Here is a 19519-nt window from a genome sequence, read left to right on the forward strand (position 1 = left end):
ATAACAGATACAACTACAGTATTAATGGGGGCATCGCTAGTATTATAGGGACCTAACATTTCGGCCTTGAGAATGTTGATATATGGTTTTAGTCTGAAGATCTCTTCATCATTTTCTTCTAGTTGGGTTGTCATGGAATTTCTTTCCTTTTATAAATCATCAACTTGTCCTTTTATGAGTGTAAAAGATTCCATCACCTTCTCATCTCCTTGTACTTGTTTCTTTGTTTCTTCTAGCTGAGATCTAAGGGAGGAGACCTCTTCCTCGTATTGACCAATTTCTCCTTCAAGTTTGTTAAATATGTTGTGTCTTTGTTGAAGGTGGCTTGACAAAGTTTCTCTGCTTTTATTTTCCTTATCCAACTAATTTTTCATGGATATGAATTCTTCATGATGCTTTCTCTTGTTTTGATGAAATTCATCTTTAAGCTTGGTGAGCTCCTCATCTCTTTCTTGAACTTGAAGCTTGAATAAGTTAACTTCCTTCCTTGTCATGTCAAGGTCATGGTCACCATATTGTGATTGATTCTTTAGGTCCTCATTATCCTTTTTGAAATTTCTTATCTCTTCTAGGGAATCTACAAGCTTCACCATGAGATCTTATTTAAAGTCATCTTTACTCTCTTCATATTCTAGGTATTCCTTGGCCTTGATGTCTGTGATCATGTTTTCAGCTTCGTTAATGGATTTTGGATTTCCTTATTTCTTTCCACCATCTTCTTGACTAGATGTTATGGTCAGTGCTCATTTTGAGTGAAGATTATGATGTTTGTTCCACATACCTTTTGTTGATGAACATTTCTCCACTTTGGTTTTCATAGCATCTATTTGCCCATTCAAGATTGCCTTCATCACTTTTACATTATATTCCTTGGATTCTCCTTTCATCGTGATTTCATTAATCGCTAAATCCCGAACTTCAATGCCTTCATTGATTAATAAAGTAATTTTTTTCAACTTCCATATCTCAAAGTTTCCATTGAAGAATGGAAGTTTCCCAATTTGATTGTCTTCAGTTTTCATGGATGACGAAGAAACATCATTAGAAGGATTGGAGGCTTTCTTCCTTGGCTTTTCCATTTGCGTTCTAAGGATCAACCTTCAAGTTGTTAGGCTTTGAGGAAGATAATGGATCTAATACCGATTGTTGGTAATACTGAGAGGGGAGTGATTCACTATTTATTTTCAATTGTTAGCTTTTACCAGTTAAGATCACTTATAATTATAACACAAAATGAACAATCATAAAATAATAATTTTATTAATCAATAACAAGGACTCCAATCCTCTTTACAATAAATCCAATAAAATAATGCGTAGGAATCGAATCCTAGATGAGAACACCAATCCTCAATCTCCCAGGCTCCAACATGTAGTTGTCCAAGCACTGACTTGGTCTTCCCAAGGTTCCAACCTTGTCACATTAAGGCACCAACCTCCAGGGCTCCAACACTATCTCTAATATAGGATCCAACTTGGTGTTCTTGAGGACTCCTATCCTCGAGGGATCCAAACCACTACTTCAATATGTACTTTTCCAAGCACCAACATGGACTTCATGGGGCTCCAACCTCTAGGGCTCCAACCCTATCTTCCAAAGGCACCAACCTTGTCTCTATGGGGATCCTACCTCTAGGGATCCAACCCTCAAGTGCAATTTATCGAGATAAGTTTGATGATTCTTTATGGATCCAAATATCTTATGCAATGAGCACTATCTATCTTTAGCAATGCCTCCTCCAAATCCACTTCATCAATTAAAATCTTGTTTTCTTAGAAGATGTCACCACTGGTCTTCATGTCACCCAAACAAATATCTCCAAAGTCAACTTAGGATTTCTTCAATGCATCATAGTGTCCAATAATATTTCCAAAATGTTAAATTTGTCTTTAATAGGCAGCCTAAGTTTTACAACCGCTCTAAGCCTCTTCAAGGGATTCTTCAAGAACACTCCAAGAAAGTCTTCACAATGCTTCAACAACAAGATCTTTCTAAATGTTGTTACTGTAATATGAGCTTCTCAAACTATTTCTTGGTTCACAGTTTGCACAAATCCGAGCTCTCTATTCATTGTAGTATAGTCTGAGCTCCCAACAAACACAGGTTTGAAGATTATATCACTGCTATGAAATCATAGGTCTGATTTTTCCCAAGTCAATTACTTTTCACAAGTCCGATCCCTCCATACATAGTCCAAATATTATTTCACCCTTTTTATCACTAAGAATCCTCCGATAGTGTTAAGAGATCACAAAACTTTTATATTAAGATATGGGCTCCACCAGGACTACAATACCCACGAACTTGCGCTCCACCGGAACTAAAATGTCCCACATATCTAGGATTTACTGAAATTGAAATGTTCCCTGGTACGAGCCACAAGTCTTCTACAGATCAGATTTCCGAGCTCTAGAATAGATATGCCCAAACAATTTAATTCTTCAATTCCTTCTCGATGTTCCTTGTTCACGAGTTGTGAACTTTAATGTGTCTCTGTAATATATCTTCACCGAATCGATAAGTTGAAATGAAGGTTTAGGCTTGCATTTATAGGAGTTTCACGGATAAATGAAATGACACATTCTTTAGAGGAGAGTCCAACTTGTGCATGAGCTGGCACATTAAAAATATATGAAATAGTTTTTAGAAGGGATATTTGTTAATAATCGATTAAATATAACATAGTTTCATTGTTATGGAAACCATATAATAATATCAAGATAGGAGGGGCCATAGATTTTAATCAAACAAATAACGTGAAACCATATTATAATGGATTCTAGGAGGTCCGACATGCCACACCATCACTTTAGTCTCCTACATCGTCACCACATGTATATCATAGGTTTATATCGGAAGCTTTAACATGACATGGCCTACAAGACTTGCGATATAGAAGTGTTTTGATGAGGGAGACACGATATTATATTAGACATGTTATGATAAAGCCAATCGGATCCACGACCATATCGAAAATTGACAATTGAAGGGTCTTATCAGAGGCGCTATATCACATCATAGATGAGAGCTCCATATCGCACATCAGAGATCAGAGATCCATATCGTATATCAGAGATTAGAGATTGGAGTTGGAGATTAGAGATCAAAGTCAGTGATTGGAGCTTGGGCCTTATCATAGATCGAAGATCGAAGTTTTGAGTGGTGACACATCATAGGAAAAACACTGATATGATATTTCTCCGGTTTGGTTTTATTATATAAGTTGTGATATATTCGGATAATTTATAGTTAAGGATTCCAAAGTATATTACTACAATAACATTTCCTTTCCCTTTTGGCTCTTTCTCTTGGGAATATGCTATCTTCTCTTAGACCTTCTCCTCCTTGGCTTGCCTTGGCTCCTTCTCTTGGCTTCCAATGGATTTCATTTGGCTCGTGATGGATTCACTTTGAATTGATTCTCACTCTTCTATTTGGTACTACTCCTCTTCACTTATGATGGCCTCTCTTTGAACTGCTTCTCACTCTTCTCTTTGGTACTACTCGTTTTGCTCGTTGGGACTCCTCCTTGGGCCCAACGCTTTTTGGGATTATGTCAGTATATATATATTATGTGCTTATGCTCTATTCAATCCATATGCCCATCAGTGAAAACACTGCTATCTCAACAATGGACTGGAATAATTTAGAGGTGAATTGAGTACCTTGATCAATAACAATTTCATGAGGTACCCAAAACCAAAAAACAATTTCTTCATATAGAAAGTCAACCACTACTTGTTATGCTACTTTTGGTAGGGCCTTAGCTTCAACTCACTTAATTAAATAATATGTACATACTAAAATCTATGCCATCATTCTTGATGGAGGGCTGATACACCCCACAAAGTCAAGAGCCCATTTTCTGAAAGGCTCAATGAGGACTTGGGGTTGTATGGGAAACTCATCTATTTGTGTTGGTTTCCCCATTGCATGACACTTGTCACAAATGGGAACATATTGTTTTGCCTCTGTGCATAGTAAACACTATTCCATTCGTTATCTTAGGAATAATCCAATTCCACGGTAAATTTTAATGGTTTTAGTTTGATATTCTAAGGCATCAAACAAAACTATTGATTTCATTTGTCAAGTTAGCTCATTAGGTGAACATTTTTCTTGGGTTTTATTTCTTAGAATCATATTAATTAAGGGATTGTTGTTGATGTGTGGACATGTTAAAAAGCTGCATATTAGATTATTCTCATAATGCTATTTAAAAAATGGGACTTAATAAATGGTTATAAGTGGTTGATAAACCTATCCATCACTATCTTTGAGGCATTAAGGACTCTCTAAGTCCAAAGAAGGTTTTTTTGGAGGGAAAAGGGAAAGTCTCTTAGTATAATTTCCATGGGAAATAGTTATGTCTACAAATCTAGAGCTAACCTAATTATTCACGGTGGCCAACCAAGGTCTCCTTAGAATTAATGGATAGCCCACAAGATTTTCCTTGGTTTGGATGACCATGAAGTCAGCTAGATATTCCCACAAATCTATTGAGACCATAATATCTTCCAACGCCCCTTTTGGTTTTACTATGGATCTATCAACCATCTAGAGAATAGATGGGGTGGGTCAAAGGCCATGTATCCCTAATTTATATAGGCTTTCTTTGGTCTTCATATTAAAGTTTTCCCCTAAATATATCAAAGTGTTAGATATAGCGATATTATTTATATACATAGTGACAAGAGGAGTTCCCAGATCACCATATTTTATTGTGAAGACCTTGCCCAATGTTAAGTTAGCTAGCTTCACAACTACTTGCGTTGCTTTGTGATATCGTTTCTTTATTCTTGGTTTTCTTAAAAAAAAGTTCTCGATTAGCTTTTACATAAATGGGAACATCCTTGATAGCTTAAAACAATGGGATTTTTACACAAACATTACTTAATTCCCCCAAAAAGTCAAACTCTAGTTGAATAGAGGGTTTTTCAAGAAATAAAATCTCTCGATAAGGAATGGATTTAGACTCCTTTTCATGAATTTGTTTATGATCAAAATAAGGTAATAGTGGCTCGGGCAAGTTATCTACTTCATCTTGTTTGTGGAAAATGGGAGTAGTTTGATTTTGTATAGCTTTCCTAGAGCGCAAGTGGATGTCTTTACAATACACAACTGAAAGGAGATAGGTAGAATAAGATGAAATTTTAGTATTATAGGTGTGTTGAATAATATTATTATTATTTAGATTCAGAATATGTTGGGTAGGTAATTGAGGTCTTGGTTGAGTTTCAACAGATTGATTTGAAGGCAATTGAATTTATTGTGGATGTGATTGAGGAGCTATCACATTCCTGATGGATGGAGTTCCTCTCCATCCCTAGTTTCACCCTTTCCCTTGCATATGAAGGGGCCATTCTGGGGTCATACCTATTCCTCCTGATCCACTAATCCATGGTAAAATATCTTAAAAATTTTTCCCATATTTTGCACTTCCTCTAGAATATCATTTACATAATTCACAAATTTCTTCATATGTTAATTGATAAACATCTCATGCACCCATCAAATTCAAGGTCTCCAAAAAATCCTCTTGTATATGTTTAAGGAATAGGATTTGTAAGTTTTCAAGATCTAAGGACCTTTACCTAGTTATTTGCAAAGTATATTGGAATCTCTCCACATAGTCTTCCATACTCTCGTCCTTTGACTGAGACATCTTAAAAATTTATTCCTTAATGTCCCTAACTTTGCAATAATCTTGGTATTCACTTAAAAATATGCTTTTCATATCATCCCAAGATCAAGTAGTGTTTCCCCCTAGTCCCATAAACAATTTGAGGGCTGCATTTTGCAAGGTATCGGGAAAATGTTTTAATTTTTGAGCATCTATCAAATAATCATAAAATTGGCAAAGCACATCAAACTCAAACAAAATGTTACTGATATCCTCTTTAGATAGGCGATGGAAATTTGGAAGAGAAGATAGAGGAATATGTTTCATTTTCATAGTAGCATCAGGGTCTTGAGTGGGAAATACAAAAGTATCTGGTTTTTGTTGTTTTGGTCCATTAACTTCTTCCTCTCCCATATTTTCTTGTTATGTATTTTCAAGAGTTTGAATCTTATTAGATCGTGAGGAACTCTCGAATTCCTCCTTAAAAGGGGTCTCCTCCCATTTTCAAATTTCTCCTCCTAATGGATGCCTTATTGGAAAAGTAACTTTTATAGGAATCCATTTTGGACTTTCTAACACTTTATCAGAGATGGTGACCATCATACCACGTGTTAGGTTTTAAGAAACTTTTTCATTTTCCTACCTATGATTTTATAAATTCATTTACCATGATATAATACAAAGGAAAAGGGGTACCTAGGTTACAGAAAGGAACAATTCCTTTGGATTATTTATACGAAATTTCTTGACATCTTGAGTGCCTCCCAACAATGATGAAAAGAGAATGAGTGTTTTTATTTATCATTTAATAATGTAAATCATACATTGTCCTTTAATTGTCAATCTGGTTGATAATCTTATGAGGGGCTTGGTGCAATATACAAAGAAGGCTAGACTTTTCACTTATTAAACGATTTATTCCAAGTGCATGGGGGTTGGTTGTTTCATTCAAAAGGATCCTAGTTTTTAACCTTAGAATAATGACTCTTTAGTTATCTAACAATATTTCAAGGGCTAAGATCAAAATTTTTCCAAAGTCACAAAAGTATTATAAATAATTTTGATTACCAATTCCATATAATTTGGCACTTATAATTCCTTTTAAAATGAAGCCACCACCAATCCTCTTACAAACCAAATATTTCAAACTAATGGATGCATAAACCAAATTTCATATAAAAATAAACAAATAAGAACACATTGTTTAAATTTTATGCAACCATACATAAGCCGAGAAACACATACTCATAAAAAATAAGTGATAGAGTTAGTTATTCTCAAATAAACTCATTGAAATGATCTCAAATAAATGGAACAATTGTGTGAATAAGAAAAACCACTGAAATGAGTACGACAAGTCATTTAAATGAATTTGATAAAAAACTTGGAAAATTAAAATAAAAACCAAATATTTGGCGCTTTGACCATGCCTTGAATGGGCCCAACTCAAGGCTTAGTAAGTGCCTTGACTCATTAACTAATCAATGCAATATGATAGAGATAAATAATTGGTAAAACATACCAGAGAACGATAAAAATATGAATGTAGAACTCTGTGAGTCACCCATAACACAATAGTTGATTAATATCTAGGATAAAAAATGATAAAAACAATTGTTTTGGTTCTTTGGGCGCTGTACTACTTATATAGAGTTTGTAAGTGTTAGGTTCCTATACCAATAGGAGTCGTAATTTTGAATGGCTAAGGTTAAGCCTTGTTACATGTACATACCTTTGCTTTCTACAAATGTTTTCCATATCGAAAAATCAAAAAATGAAAAGAGGGTATGTCCTAAAGGAAAAATCAAAGGACAAAAAGAATAAGAAAAGGTCCAAAAAAGTGAAAAATATGAACCCCAAAAACAAAAGACCATGAAAGTGTGCAAGTCAAAATTCCACTACTATTTACTTTTATGCATAATAATTATTGTGTGTAGCTTTTTATTCATGCCAAAATCCATGGTAATCAAACTATTTAATCTTGATTATGCCATGATTTAAATTTCATGTTAATAGCTACAGAATAAAATCTTACCAAACTGTTTAATCTTGGCAGATCATTAGATAGGTAGAGTAAATAAATGGAGCTCATCAGTTTAATCTAAGCCCTTGGATGATATAAGGTTAGAATTAGATAGTTTCCTGCTTTAAAATAAAATGTACAAGGGTTTGCTAGCTTAAATGCAAACAAATAAAATGAAGAAAAAATGGTAGGATGAGTAGATGGGTAAGTAGAAGAAAGGTTGCAGAAGTATGATGATTGATTAGACAAAAGTAGATTTATCATCTTTGAACATGCATTTCAAATGTGAATGGGCAATTCAACATGCAGAAGGTTTGCAAAGTCAATTAATTAACTTCCCCCATTCATTTCACTCCTTTACTTTACTAATTTCCCATAAATAAATTCTAAGTACTTAAATCCTCTAAGTCAAATAGGCTCAGAGCATTTCTTTGACTTCTAGAGGGACTAGACCCTTGGAATAATGACTTAAGGACAATAGGTACTAGATTCCCCCTCATTAAAAATTCATCTCCCTTCATTCCCCCTAATTTCCCTAATAAAACCCCTTTTCCCAAAAACCCACAAAAACACTTTAGCCTAAGTTAAAATGCATATATGTGAAAAGCAAACAAATCATATAAAATACATTATGCTTAGCGCAATTCATTTTTTCCCTTTTCATATTAACTTCTATCTTTTATATATTAATTCCCATTAATACCCTTTCTCGTATGTACATATTAAATCCCTTACATTAATATCCTTAGACCTAGTTTTAACTATAAAACTACGAATTTCACCCAAACCCCGACAAAGTTCATTAACTGATTGATTCATGATTACATTAAGTAAAACTTTGCAAATTGCCCCTGCTTCTTAAGTTCGTCATTGACCCATGATTAATCACTACACCATTGCAATTAACCCATAGCCCCCCCACCCCCCATTACCCTCTGCGCTCGTTCGCAGCACCATCACCATTCGATTTGGAGGCACACATCAAACGCTCATAAGCCATTTCAGCTTGGATCATCCGTCGAAATACACCCACCCGAAAAAGTGGTTTTCCACCTGGCCCCTAATGCTACGTGTCATTCAATGAATGGAATCGGGTGACCCCTCCTGAATACCACAAAGCCCACAAAAGCGGCACGAAATAAACCTCTTAACGCCCTCTCTCTAAATGACAAAACCATTTACTATTCACTTTGCACCAAAATTCAAAACAATCAAATGTTTACCCATTTAAACACGAAAACCCCAGTTTTGCTCGTTTTCACCTGTTTGTGCAGTAAAACCTTGTGTAAGCCTTCTGCGCCACCTGAAGCCTTTGATAACTAATTCAAGCATGGTTTACCTCCCGAAAGTAGTTTGGACTCACTCCATAGACCTATAAAGCTCGATGAAGCCATTAATGACCCTCCCTAGCAACCCAACGTTTTCCTAACAATTTGTTTTATTTTTCAAGAGATCAAAAGACCGCAGCCTTGGATAAATAGTCTTAATACTAGTCATAAGACCTGTTTACTGCGAGATTGTTATCAAATCTATTCAAACAAAGATGGAAAATAAAACGTATAGTGAAAATACAAGGAGAGGAAACATGAAATTAAATGATTTACCGTTGAAATAAATAGTAAAAACCTAAAATATGCAGTGAAGGTAAAATGAAAAAGTAAAGAATTTTCAAAGTGTATCAGGGTTAAAGAGTATCATATTGAACACCAAATCAAGTAAAATAGCTAGCATGAAGACAAGCTGCAGGGAAGATAGTTACAACGTATACAGATTCATGTCAAAGTGAAGATAGATGAAAAAACAGAACGATAAAAGTAAACAGTAAAAGTAAAAATGGAGGTAATAAGGGTTAAATAGAGATGAAAACAATTTCACCAGCAACAATGATGTTTATCCAAAGTAAAAGTGAAAAACAATTAAAAGAAATTTAAGGCTAAAAGATGAAATCAGAGCAGAAATGGTACATCCTTCAGAAATTTCCTGTTTAAGCCAAAGTTTTTTAGAAACTATTTCTGCCAATCCAAGATGAATTTTGAGAAATTAGAGGATTTTTATGTTCCTAAAAGGCTAATATGCAAAAACCTATCTCACATTTTACACAGGTATCACCAAAAGTGAGATAAGTGCATGTCTTCATAGCCTATTTTTCGGTCTATGCAAAGTCTAGTTTTTGACATCGTTTTACAGAGAATATTGTGAATAGCTGGAGTTGAATTTTTGGAAACTAAGAGAGGTTTATCTCGATAACATACTTATATACAATAACCTATTTAACTTTTACATATCTATCTAAGATTTAGATATAAAAAGGTATCAATGGACCTTAATTTTGCAGAATTGTTGGGTCAGAATGCACAAAGAAAGGATGCAGTCAGTGACTTGGATGCCTCATCATCAATTAAGAGTTGCTATCAAATTCGAATTTCTCGTATTTTATCCCCATAAATCCATAAACATAGTGCCAAATAGATTCATTAGTTTTGAGTGTCCTTTATTTGAGTTCTATTAATGTAAAACAATTTGAGATATTTGTAAAACCAATCTTGATATTTTTTCAAGATATTTCAGTTTATAATTTGTATAAATACTTCTTCATTTGAAATATTTTGGTGTGGACTCCAAGAAATTTCTATAGAATTTTTCTCTCAAATCAAATTTCTATTATATCAAAGACTGAATTGGCTTGCTAGATGAAATAATAAAGATAAGATAATTTACAAGATTCTTGTGTAAAGTGATATATAAATAAGTATTCTCTCATGTTTATTGTTGTTTTCTCTTATGTTTCATCATAATATTATTTGTTTCTGTAAAATCTAAATGTATAACAAACAATGATATTTCGAAAACTGCTTGAATGCACTCTGTCTTGACCGTTTGCATTCTAAATGTTTTCTACTAAACTATCTTAGTTAGGGAGTTCTTAACTACTCCTTATCTTCCATAGTTTCTCCCCTGGTCTATAACAAAGGATCCTTAATTTCCCTTTGTTCATGACCACCTATTTTCTCCATTTTGATCCCGGTCCAAGGATTCTTCATTTCCCTTTCACCCTGGTTAGAATCATTTCATCCATTAGACCTGAAGATTTTCCTTTTGCTTTGCTAGCCTGCCCTGTGAACATTCCCTTTAATGATCTAGTCCACTTATTCTATCCATTGATTGACTCCACAGACTAATGGCTTGAAGACCTAGATTTATCAATCGGCTCCAAGAATTCCACCACCCAACCTTCAATCCGAAATCAAAACCCCATGAACAATAAGAACTAGCCTAAAATCTCATAAAAACAAAGCTAAATTATAAAGAGAGAGCCCTCTTTGGACTTAGGTTGGCTAGAACCTAAGCCTAAAGGATTGGTTTGTGGTTACCTCAGATTATTCCTTCTTTTGATAACTTCTAGGGAAAACTTCTGAGTGATAACATAGTGGCAACCATACTGGGGACTTGATCCTCAGTCTCTTAAAAATTTAAGGAAATATTAAACTTTATCTTAAGCCCTTAAGGTAAATTTTCGTAAAAGTTTTCAAAAATTTCCATCAAAAACATTCAAAAAGTTAGAATTCTGATTACCAAGAAGATTAACAATATCTTCAGAAATAATTTACAGGTTTAGATCTGATCTATGTGGTGGATAGTGATCAGACACACAAAAGTTAAAATCATCCACCTAGTGACTCCATTGTTCAAAGATCCAGAGCTTCAAATTTCAGAGCAATACCACAACCAAAGAATCAATATTCCAAAGCATTAATAGTGATATAGGATGATAGGGTTTGTGGAAAATCTTTCATTTCATGAAATTTAAAATGAATTCAGGGATGAGTTATCAGAATTTCAGTTTGATGAAGCTTTTTTAAGAGCTGTGTTTATAATTGTGAAATCAAGAAAATACTCTCATGAAGCTAAAGTGTGTATTCTAGAGTTAGTTGCTGAAAAATATGAAAATGAGATTAAACTTTTGCATTCTCAAATTCAGTCATATAATTTTCGGGATCCTAAATAATTCTTACAAAGTCTTCCTTCTCCAAACCAAGAGGAAATAGTACTGCCTTTTGATTTGTAGATTGAGGATGATTATGCTTTCAAGAGAAAGACTGAAGAAGTAGTTTCAGGGTTTAGTATTGAGGATACAGCTGATCAATTAGACATTGAAGGCCTAGAAGAAGCTATCATACTTTATGCTTCTGTTGATCCTATAGCATTTTATATGGAGGTTCTTCTCAGCACAAGTTCATTAACATGTTTTCTCTATGAGGACCAAATACATCAGCAGTGGCCTTTATATATCACAGTTTTGATTAAGGGGGTACATGATCAAATTATGGTTCTAACTTCACTGACAATCAGTCAAGTAGTCCATTTATTTCTGCAGTTGCTTTACTGGCTTCATTGGCATTTTTTTATCATTTAAGTTAGCCTGATTTTCAAGAATACAGAGTAGGTAGCATTTCAGTTTGATTTAATTCAGTTTCAGTAGATTATGTAATAAATCATAAAGGATTTGAATCCAAACAAAAGTCTCTAAGGTCTTGATGATTTACTAATTTGGTTTGAAGGTTGCAGCACCTTTTAGTTTCAGATCAGATCTCAAGTTGTGTAGGAAAAGGTTAAAAATATTTTTGATAAAAGGACCAAGCCTGAAGATTCCTACCGAGGTGACAAGGTGCTCAAGTGGTATTTAAGGAGGCAAGTCATAGGTAAACATGGGAAATTTGATTTCCTATGGAAAGGTCCCTATGTCATTTATGCTTATAGAGGAAATAATGCTTACTTCCTGAGAGGACTTGATGGTAATGAAGAAGTAGGTGGGCTAGTAAATAGTCGAATGATAAAACATTACTTTGAACATAGTTACTAATGGTTACTTCCCATTTGTACATATTTTATTTTGAAAAGTCTAGTTTGGATTGGATGGTAAACCTTTGGAGTTGAAACCTGGAGAGAAGGCCATAAGATTTTAAGGATTTACTATCATAACTATGAATAAAGCAGGATGAAGGGTGACAAAGCACAAGGTAACTAAAGCCAAATTTCAAAAGTCTAGTAATCTTGGAGTTCTTGACATTTCACAAGGAAATGCCATCCCCAAGTGGAGCCATTTTTAGGTTCCTATACCAATAGGAGTTATAATTTTGAGTGGCTAAGGTTAAGCCTTGTAATATGTACCTACCTTTTCTTTCTACAAATTTTTTCCATATTGAAAAATAAAAAAATGAAAAGAGGGTATGTCCTAAAATTAAAATCAAAGGATGAAAAGAATAAGAAAAAGGTCCAAAAAAGTGAAAAATATGAACCCCAAAAACAAAAGGCCATGAAAGTGTGCAAGTCAAAATGACACTACTATTCACTTTTGTGCATAATAATGATTGTGTGTAGCTTGTTATTCATGCCACAATCCATGATAATTAAACTATTTAATATTGATTATGCCATACTTTAAATTTCATGTTAATAGATAGAGAATAAAATCTGACCAAACTGTTTAATCTTGGGAGACCATTTGATAGGTAGAATAATAAAAGGAGCTCATCAGTTTAATCTGAGCCCTTGGATGTTATAAAGTTAGAATTAGATATTTTCCTGCTTTAAAAGAAAATGGATAAGGGTTTACTAGCCTAAATTCACCCAAATAAAATGAAGAAAAAAATGGTAGGACGAGTAGATGGGTAAGTAGAAGAAAGGTTGTAGAAGTATGATGATTGATTAGACAAAAGCACATTTATCATCTTTCAACATGTATTTCAAATTTGAATGAGAAATTAAGCATGGATAAGGTTTACAAAGCCAATTAATTAACTTCCCCCATTCATTTCACCCCTTTACTTTACTAATTTCCCATAAATAAATTCCAAGTACTTAAATCCTTTAAGTCAAATAGTCTTAGAGAATTTCTCTGACTTCTAGAGGGACTGGACCCTTGGCTTAATAACTTAAGGACAACAAGTACTAGATTCCCCCTCATCAAGAATTCATCTCCCTTCATTCCCACTCATTTCCCTAATAAAACCCCTTTTCCTAAGGTTAAAACACTATTTGCCTAGGGAAAGTAATCAACCCCATATAAAACCTTTTTTCCCAAAAACCCACAAAAACACTTTAGCCTGAGTTATAATGCTATATGAAAAAAGCAAACAAATCACGAAAAATACATTATGCTTAGCACAATTCACTTCCATCGTTTTCATATTAACTTCTAACTTTTATATATTAATTCCCATTAATACTCTTTCCCATATGCTTATATTAAATCCCTTACATTAATATCCCTAGACCTAGTTTTAACTATAAAACTACGAATTTCACCCAAACCCCGACAAATTTCATTAACTGATCGATTCATGATTACATTAAGTAAAACTAAGCAAATCACCCCCGCCAAATAAGTTTGTCATTAATCCATGCTTAATCACCATACCATCGCAATTAACCCATTGCCCCCCCCCATTACCATCCCCGCTCGTTCATAGCATGATCACCATCCGATATGAAGGCCCGCATCCAAAGCTCATAAGCCATTTTAGGTGGGATCATCCGCCAAACGATACCCACCTAAAAAAGTGGTTTTCTGGCCGTCCCTCGATGCTATGTGTCTTTCAATGAATGGAATCGGGCGACCCCTCTCGAATACCACCAAGTCCACAAAAGTGGTGCAAAATAAACCACTTATTGCCCTCTCGCTAAATCACAAAACTATCTACTGTTCACTTTGTGACAAAATTCAAAAGAATCAAATGTTTACCCGTTTAAACACGAAAACCCCAGTTTTACTTGTTTTCGCCTATTTGTGCAGTAAAACCCTGTGTAACCCTTTTATGCCACCTGAAGCCTCTGCTAATGAATTCAAGCATGGTTTACCTCCTGAAAGCACTTTGGACTCAATCCATAGACCTAGAAAGCTTGATAAAGTCATTAATGACCCTCCGTGTCAACCCAACATTTTCCTAACAGTTTATTTTATTTTACAGGCAACCAAAAGACCGCAACCTTGGATAAATAGTCTTAATACTAGTCATAAGACTTGTTTACTCTGAGATTGTTATCAAATGTATTCAAACAGAGATGGAAAATAAAACATACAGTCAAAAGAAAAATAGAGGAAACATGAAAGTAAATGATTTACTGTTGAAATAGATATTAAAAACCTAAAATATACAGTGAAGGTAAAAGGAAAAAGTAAAGAATATTCAAAGTGTATTAGGGTTAAAGAGTATTGGATTGAAGACCAAGTCAAGTAAATCAGCTAGCATGAAGAGAAGCAGCAAGGAAGACAGCTACAAAGCATGCAAATTCATGTCAACGTGAAGATAGATGAAAAACAGAGCGATAAAAGTAAACAGTAAAAGTAAACATGGAGGTAGTAAGGGTTAAACAGAGATGAAAACACTTTCACCAACAATAATGAAGTTTATCCAAAGTAAAAGTGAAAAACAGTTAAAAGAAATTTAAGGTTAAAAGATGAAATCAAAGTAGAAATGGTACATTCTTCAGAAATTTCCTATTTAAGTCATAGTCTTTTAGAAACTAGTCTGCCCAATCCAAGATGAATTTTGAGAAAATGGAGGAGGTTTGTGTTGCCAAAAGGCTAATATACAAAAACCTATCTCATGTTTTACAGAGGTATCACGAAACATGAGATAAATGCATGTCTTCACAACCTATTTTTGAGTCTGTGCAAAGTCTTGTTTTTGACATCGTTTTATAGAGACTATTGTGAACAATTGGAGTTGCATTTTCAGAAACGGAGAGAGGTTTATCTCAAAAACATACTTATATATAATAATCTCTTTTCCATTTTACATATCTATCTCGGATTGAGATATAAAAATGTCTCAATGGACCCTAATTTTACAGAATTGGCGGGGCAGAGTGCACAAAGAAAGAATGTAGTTAGTGACTTGGATACCTCATCATCAATTAATATATGATCAAATTTGAATTTGTCTTATTTTATCACCATAAATCCATAAATATAGTGCAAAATAGATTCATTAGTTTTGAGTGTCCTTTATTTGATTTCTATTAAAGTGAAACAAATTGAGATATTTGTAAAACCAATCTTGATATTTTTTCAAGATATTTCAGTTTAGAATTTGTATAAATACTTCTTCATTTGAAGTATTTTGGTGTGGATTCCAAGACATTTATATAGAATTTTTCTCTCAAGTCAAAGTTATATTAAATAAAGGACTGGATTTGCTTGGTGGATCAAGGAATAAAGATTAAATATTTTACAGGATTCTTGTGTAAAACGAAATACAAATAAGTATTCTCTCATGTTTGTTGTTGTTTTCTCTTATGTTTCTTCATAATCTTGTTTTTTTCTCTAAAATCTAAATGTATAACAAGAAATGATATTTCAAAAATTCCTTGAATGCACTCGATCTTGACTATTTACATTCTAAATGTTTTCTACTAAACTATCTTAGTTAGGGAATTCTTAACTGCTCCTTAGCTTCCATAGTTTCTCCCTTGGTCTATAGCAAAGGATTCTTAATTGCCCTTTGTTCATGACCACCCTTTTTTCTCCATTCTGATCCCGGTCCAAGGATTATTCATTGCTCGTTCACCCTGGTTAGATTCATTTCATCCATTAGACCAGAAGATTTGCCTTTTTCTTTGCTAGCCTGCCCTGTGAACATTCCCTTTAATGATCTGGTCCAATTATGCTATGCATTGATTGACTCCATAACCTAATGGCTTGAAGACCTAGCTCTATCCATCTGCTCCAAGAATTCCACCACCCAACCTTCAATCCAAAACCAAAACCCCATGAACACTAAGAACTAGCCTAAAATGTCGTAAAACAAAGCTAAATTATAAAGAGATAGCCCTCTTTGGACTTAGGTTGGCTAGAACCTAAGCCTAAAAGATTGGTTTGTGGTTACCTCAGATGATTCCTTCTTTTGATAACTTCTAGGAAGAACTTCTAAGTGATAACATGGTGGCGACCATACTAGGGACTCGATCCTCAGTCTCCTAAAACTTTAAGGAAATATTAAACTTTATCTTAAGCCCTTAAGGTAATTTTTTTTAGAAGTTTTCAAAAATTTCCATCAAAAACATTCAAAAAGTTAGAATTATTATTACTAGGAAAATGAACAATCTCTTCAGAAATAATTTACAGCTTTAGATATGATCTATGTGGTGGACAATGATCAAACAAACAAAGTTAAAATCATCCAGCCGGCGACTCCATTGTTCAAAGATCCAGACCTTCCAATTTTAGAGAAATTCCACAACCAAAGAATCCATATTCCAAAGCATTAATAGTGATACAGGATGCCAGGGTTTGTGGAAAATCTTTCATTTCATGAAATTTTAAATGAATTCATGGATGAGTTATCAGAATTTCAGCTTGATGAAGATTTCCTTAAGAGTTGTGTTTATAATTGTCAAATCAAGAAAAAACTCTCATGAAGCTAAAATGTGTGTTCTTGAGTTAGTTGGTGAAAAATATGAAAATGAGATTAAACTTTTGCATTCTCAAATTTAGTTATATAATTTCTGGGATCCTAAAGAATTCTTACAAAATCTTCCTTCTCCAAACCAAGAGGAAATTGTACTTCCTTTTGATTTGCAGATTGAGGATGGTTATGCTTTCAAGAGCAAGACTGAAGAAGTAGTTTTAGGGTTTAGTATTGAGGATACAGCTGATCAATTAGACATTGAAGTCCTAGAAGAAACTATCATACTTTATGCTTCTGTTGATCCTATAGCAGATTATATGGTGGTTCTTCTCAACTCAAGTTCTTTAACATGTTTTCTCTATGAGGACCAAATACATCAGCAGTGGCCTTTATATATCACAGTTTTGGTTATGTGGGTACAGGATCATATTATGCTTCTCACTTTACTGACAATTAGTCAAGCAGTGCATTTGTTTCTGCAGTTGCTTGACTCGCTTCATTGGATTTTTTTTAATATTTAAGTGAGCCTCATTTTCAACAATATAGAGTAGGTAGCGTTTCAGTTTGATTTAATTCAGTTTTCAGTAGATTGTGTAATAAATCATAAAGGATTTGAATCCAAGCAAAAGGCCCTAAGGTCTTGATGATTTACTAATTTGGTTTGAAGGTTACAACACCTTTTAACTTCATATCAGATCTCAAGTTGTGTAGGAAAAGGCTAAAATATTTTTTATAAAAGGACCAAGGCTAAAGATTCTGACCTAGTTGAAAAGGTGTTCAAAATGTTATTTAAGGAGGGAATGCAAAGGTAAACATGGGAAATTTGATTTCCTATGGAAAGGTCCCTATGTCATTTATGCTTACAGAGGAAATAATGCTTACTTCCTGAGAGGACTTGATGGTATTGAGGAAGCAGGTGGGCCAGTAAATAGTCAAATGATAAAAAATTAGTTTGAAAATAGTTACTAATGGTTACTTCCCATTTGTACATATTTTATTTTGAAAAGTCTAATTTGTATTGGATGGTAAACTTTTGGAGTTGAAGTCTGGAGAGAAGGCCATAAGCTTTTAAGGATTTACTATCATAAGTATGAATAAAGCAGGATGAAGGGTGACAAAGCACAAGGTAACTGAAGCCAAATTTCAAAAGTCTATTGATCTTAGAGTTATTGACATTTCAAAAGGAAATTCCATCCCCAAGTGGAGCCATTTTTAGGTTCCTATACCAATATTAGACATAATTTTGAATGGCTAAGGTTAAGCCTTGTAATTTGTACATACCTCTGCTTTCTGCAAATCTTTTCCATATTGAAGAATAAATAAAAGAAAAGAGGGTATGTCGTAAAAGAAAAATAAAAGGACAAAAAGAATAAGAAAAGGTCCAAAAAAGTGAAAAATATGTACCCCAACAACAAAATACCATGAAAGTGTGCAAGTCAAAATGGCACTACTATTTACTTTTATGCATAATAATTATTGTGTGTAGCTTGTTATTCATGCCACAATTCATCGTAATCAAACTATTTAATCCTGATTATGCCATGCTTTAAATTTCATGTTAATAGCTAGAGAATATATCTGACCAAACTATTTAATCTTTGAAGATCATTTGATAGGTAGAGTAAATAAAAGGAGCTCATCAGTTTAATCTGAACCATTGGATGATATAAGGTTAGAATTATATAGCTTCCTGCAAAAACTGGATAAGGGTTTGCTAGCCTAGATGCACCCAAATAAAATGAAGAAAAAATGGTAGGATGAGTAGATGGGTAAGTAGAAGAAAGGTTGTCGAAGTATGATGATTGATTAGAAAAAAGAACATTTATCATCTTTCAACATGTATTTCAAATGTGAATGAGCAATTAAGTATGCATAAGGTTTACAAAGAAAATTAATTAACTTCCCCCATTCATTTCACCCATTTACTTTACTAATTTCCCATAAATAAATTCCAAGTACTTAAATCCTTTAAGTCAAATAGCCTCAGAGCATTTGTCTAACTTCTGGAGGGATCGGACCCTTGGCTTAATGACTTAAGGACAACTACTACTAGATTCCCCCTCATCAAAAATTCATCTCCCTTCATTGCCCCTCATTTCCCTAATAAAACCCCTTTTCCTAAGGTTGAAAACACTATTTGCATAGGGAAAGTAATCACCCCCATATAAAACGCCTTTTTCCCAAAAACCCACAAAAACACTTTAGCCTAAGGTATAATGCATATATGCGAAAAGAAAACAGATCACAGAAAATACATTATGCTTAGCGCTATTCATTTCCGTCATTTTCATATTAGCTTATAACTTTTATATATTAATTCCCATTAATACCCTTTCCCATGTGTATATATTAAATCCCTTACATAAATATCCATAGACCTAGTTTTAACTATAAAATTACGAATTTCAACCAAACCCCGACAAAGTTCAATAACTGATCGATTCGCAATCACATTAAGTAAAA

This window comes from Pinus tabuliformis, chromosome 6 (assembly GCF_031772625.1).
Source record: "Pinus tabuliformis cultivar Carrire ecotype Pingquan chromosome 6, CPIR1, whole genome shotgun sequence".
NCBI classification, from domain to species: Eukaryota; Viridiplantae; Streptophyta; class Pinopsida; order Pinales; family Pinaceae; genus Pinus; species Pinus tabuliformis.